Below are 4,904 nucleotides of genomic sequence, written 5' to 3'. Positions count from 1 at the left end.
TGGGTTGAAATTGTGTGTGATGACGAATTGGGTTAATGCTAAGTTTGGACGCACATAGGAACAAATTATGTATGGAATTGGACCTTACGCTAATCAAAGGATATTTTGGAGCTGCGTTTAATTATAAAGACGGAAGCCGTGTTCATTATAAAGTTTGTGATTGGCCCATCAAGTCAGTGGTCGTTGAATAGCGTTAAGGAGTGACCAGTGGAACGGTTAGTCAAAGGCAGCGTGCTAGAAGTTCATGTGGTTGAAACATTCTTATATGACCACAGAAATGGATCTGTATGAAAAGAATAAAAGATTGAGGTGGTTGTTCTTTTGTAATTTTTTGAAAGAACATGTGCAATCATGTCGGAACTCAGGAAGGCGAAATTAATACCGCATTGAGATTGTCGATATTTGATTTCCACTTGCATTGGATGGAGTTGGGTGGATCGGCAGATCTGCCGACGTATATAGAGGAACCCATATTATATTTTAAAATCCATCTATTGCTATGTATTGTATTACTATGTGGTTGTGAGCTTTTATACCTATATTGCATGCTTGCGATGAGGATTAAGGGATGATCGATATATATAGAGATCCATGGTTTAAAAATTAAAAGGGTTAAAGTTATTTAAATACTTCTGATGGGATTAATGGGCCATAACCCACAAGCCAGGTTCAAGATTTATATATGAAAAGGGATTTTGGGAAACCCCCCCCCCCAAAAAATCTCACCCCATCATTTTGGTATCAGAGTACAGAAAGTTTCCCGCAAGGAGAAGGATTCCAAACAGGAAGAAGAAGAAGAAGGAGGTACAGTTGGTTAAGCTGGAGAGTTTGTGGTCTTACTGTCGCACAGAGAACGACAGCTGAAGGTGAGAAGATCGCAACAAACCTAGAGCATGGAGTGCTCATATGGTTCCAGAAGAGAGAACCTGAAGGATGCCAAAAGACTAAGCTCAGGAGAAAGCTTGGTGAGGTATCGTGTAGCAGAGGAGACTGTTACTGCAAAGGTTGGTTGCAGCTCACAAAGATCATAAAAGCAGTTCCACTGAAGATATGCAGTGGGTAGAATTGCTAAGGACAAGAAGAAGCATATGACCAAGAGCTCATAAATTTTTGTGCCTCAAGAGTCTGATGCAGGAGCATCCAACACCCTTAAACAAAGGGAGGAATCCAAGTGGAGCAAAGAGCAGGACGTGGATAGCATAGCTAAACAGAGGGAGAAAATAGGAAAATCTGCTTTAAAACAGATTTAAAGCGGATAAGTTTAAAGCAGATTTAAAGTGGATAAGATGGATACGACTTACTATTCAGCACAACCATGCACACTTTTTGGAGAGCTTTCGTTGGATAAAAATCAGGCAAGGATTGGATCGATCCTTCATAATGCGTCTTATATAAATGTAATGTGATAGGGTGTGAGAGATATCTTATCTGTGAGGAAAATTGTGAGTGGGCAAGATGTAAATGAGTGTGAGCTCGTTTCTAAGGCTGAAAGGCCTTAATTTTGTAACCGTTTTGTGTAATATATAAACCTGGGTTTAGTGTATGTTGTGTACATTTATGTGTGTTTTATCAATGGGTTAATTTCGTGTCGTGAGCTTGTCAATTGACATCGATCATTCCAGGGTCGATGGCGATCTATATATGGTTTTACTGTTATATGTGATTGTTTGTTGAAGACAGCGTGCAACGCGTGAAAGAAATGGATATCAAGTTGTAAAATTCGATTTCAACTCGTGTCAAAAGTGTAGAGTTGAGTTAAGTCTGCATACAGCGAAGTAAAGAAATGATCGATGGAAAATTCGTTGCTAAATGGCCATTGATAGATATCCCGGAAGGGTCCTACAATCCATCAGATCAGATTAATTGTGTTTAAAATCGTAATGCACAGAGAATCATTCCATATCACTATAAATCGAACGCAAATTTCTATAAGTCTGGTTGGAAACCAAATTGGATCTAGGAACTTCGGATCAGAGCTGTGGAGAATTACATCGGTGTTGGATCGACTTGGGTGGACCGGCGGATCTGCTGACGTATATAGAAGCGTCCAGGACTATGGAATAATATCACATCGGTTTGTTGAAATTTCCGATTGTTGGAGATCGCCGTGAACAATGAGATCAACCAGATCAGGGCACTGTTATATGTGTATAGAATCATTGTTTTAAGAGTCGTTCAATCCTGTGTTTTAAATGGAAATAAAGGAATCAACGACATCGCATCGGAACCGGACAGACTCCTATATATTCAATAGAAACGGATGCGACCAGTTATAAATCAGTTTAGATGTGAATCAGCCATAGAGAGGTCGATCGGAGCCATGAAATCAGACGGACCAAGTCACATAGTAAATGCCGACCTCTGATTCCAGTTGTGGAGGGGTCTCATATTTGCATCATACCAGAGTTGGGGTATGTGGGCCGCCGATGTCTGTAGCAGTGCCCATATTATTTTTTTAAATCCATCTATTGTTATGTGTTGTATTACCATGTGCTTAGGACGTATGTATGGATGGCACGAATTTAATGAAGATCCACGTAAATGAAATTAAAAGGTTATAGCCTAGTGCGCTTCCGTCGAGACTGTGGGCCCATAACCCACAGGCCCAGGTTCAAAATTATCTGGGAATTGGGATTTTGGGCAACCCCCCCAAAATCTCGCGAGTTGCCCAAAATCCCAATTCCCAAATAATCTCAAACCTGGGCCTGTGGGATATGGGCCCACAGTCTCGACGGAAGCGCACTAGGCTATAACCTTTTAATTTCATTTACGTGGATCTTCACTAAATTCATGCCATCCATACATACATGCTAAGCACATGGTAATACAACACATAATATTAGATGGATTTAAAAAATAATATGGGCGCTGCTACATACATCGGCAACCCGCATACCCCAACTTTGATCTGATGCAAATATGATTCACCTCTAATCCGATTCAATTGGAATTAGGTCGACATCTACTATGTGACTTGGTCCATCCGATTTCATGGCTCCGATCGACCTCTCCAGAGCCGATTCACATCAAAACTGATTTATAACTGGTCACATCCATTTCTATTGAATATATAGGAGTCTCTCCGGTTCCGATGCGATGTCGTTGATTCCTTTATTTCCATTTAAAACACAGGATTGAACGGCTCTTAAAACAACAATTCTATACACATATAACAACGCCCTGATGTGGTTGATCTGATCGTTCATGGCGATCTCCAACAATCGGCAATTTCAACAAACCGATGTGATATCATTCCACAGTCCTGGACGACTCTATATACGTCGGCAGATACATCGGTCCACCTAAGTCGATCCAATGCCAATGTAATTCTCCATTGCTCCGATCCGAAGTTCTTGGATCCAATTTGGTTTCCAACCACACTTATAGCAATTTGCGTTTGATTTATAGTGATATGGAATGATTCTCTGTGCAATACGATTTTAAACACAATTAATCTGATCCGATGGATTGTAGGACCCTTCCGGCGCATTTATCAATGGCCATTTAGCAACGAATTTGCCATCGATCATTTCTTTACTTCACTGTATGGAGACTTAACTCAACTCTGCGCTTTTGACACCAGTTGACATCGAATTTTACAACTCGATATCCATTTCTTTCCTGCGCTGCATGCTGTCTTCAACAAACAATCACATATAATAGTTAAACCATATATAGATCTTCGTCTACCTTGGAATCATCGATGTCGATTGACAAGATGACGAAACAAAATTAACCCATTTATAAAACACACATAAATGTACACAACATACACTAAACCTAGGTTTATATATTACACAAAACAGTTACAAAAATTAGGGCCTTTCAGCCTTAGAAACGAGCTCACGCTCGTTTACATCTTGCCCACTCACAATTTTCCTCACAAATAAGATATCTCTCACACCCTATCACATTACATTTATATAAGACGCATTAGGAAGGATCGATCCTATCCTCTCCTGATTTTTCTCCAACGAAAGCTCTCCAAAAAGCATGCATGGATGTGCTTAATAGTAAGTCGTATCCATCTTATCCGCTTTAAATATGCTTTAAACTTATCCGCTTTAAATCTGTTTTAAAGTAGATTTTCCTATTTTTTGCCTCTGTTCAGCTATGTTGTCCACGTCCTCCTCTTCACTCTACTTATATTCCTCCCTTTCTTTAAGGGTGTTGGATGCTCCTGTACCAGAATCCTGAGGCACAAAAGTTTATGACCTCCTAGTCATATGCTTCCGCTTGTCATTAACAATTCTACCCACTGCTTCAATCTTCCAGTGGAATTACCTTCATGGTCTTCCGTGAGCTGCAACCCACCTCTGAAATAACTGTCTCCTTTGTTACATGATACCTCACCAAGCCCTCCTCACTTGGTCTTTTGGCATCCTTCTGGTTCTCTTCTCTGGAACCAATTGAGCACACCTTGCTCTAGGTTGTTGCAAATATTCTCACCTTCCGCTGCCACCATTTGCACGACAGTAAGACCACAAACTCTCCAGTTTAGCCAATTGTTCCTCCTGCTTCTTCTTCTTTCTCTCTGGAATCCTTCTCCTCGTAGGAATCTTTCCCTGCTCTAATACCAAAATGATTTTGGTGGGGTTAACCAAAATCCATTTTCATATATAAATCTTGAACCTGACCTATGGGTTATTGCCAATTAATCCATTGGAAGCGTTTAAATAACTTTAACCCTTTTAATTTTTAAACCATGGATCTCTATATATATCGATCATCCCTTAATCATCATCGCAAGCATGAAATATAGGTCTAAAACCTCACAACCACATAGTAATACAATACATAGCAATAGATGGGTTTTAAAATATAATATGGGCGCCTCTATATACGTCGGCAGTTCTGTTGATCAACCCAACTCCATCTGATGCAAGTGGAAATACGATATCGGC

The sequence above is a fragment of the Pinus tabuliformis genome, chromosome 8 (assembly GCF_031772625.1).
Source record: "Pinus tabuliformis cultivar Carrire ecotype Pingquan chromosome 8, CPIR1, whole genome shotgun sequence".
Classification (NCBI taxonomy): domain Eukaryota; kingdom Viridiplantae; phylum Streptophyta; class Pinopsida; order Pinales; family Pinaceae; genus Pinus; species Pinus tabuliformis.
This window is presented reverse-complemented; position numbering follows the sequence as displayed.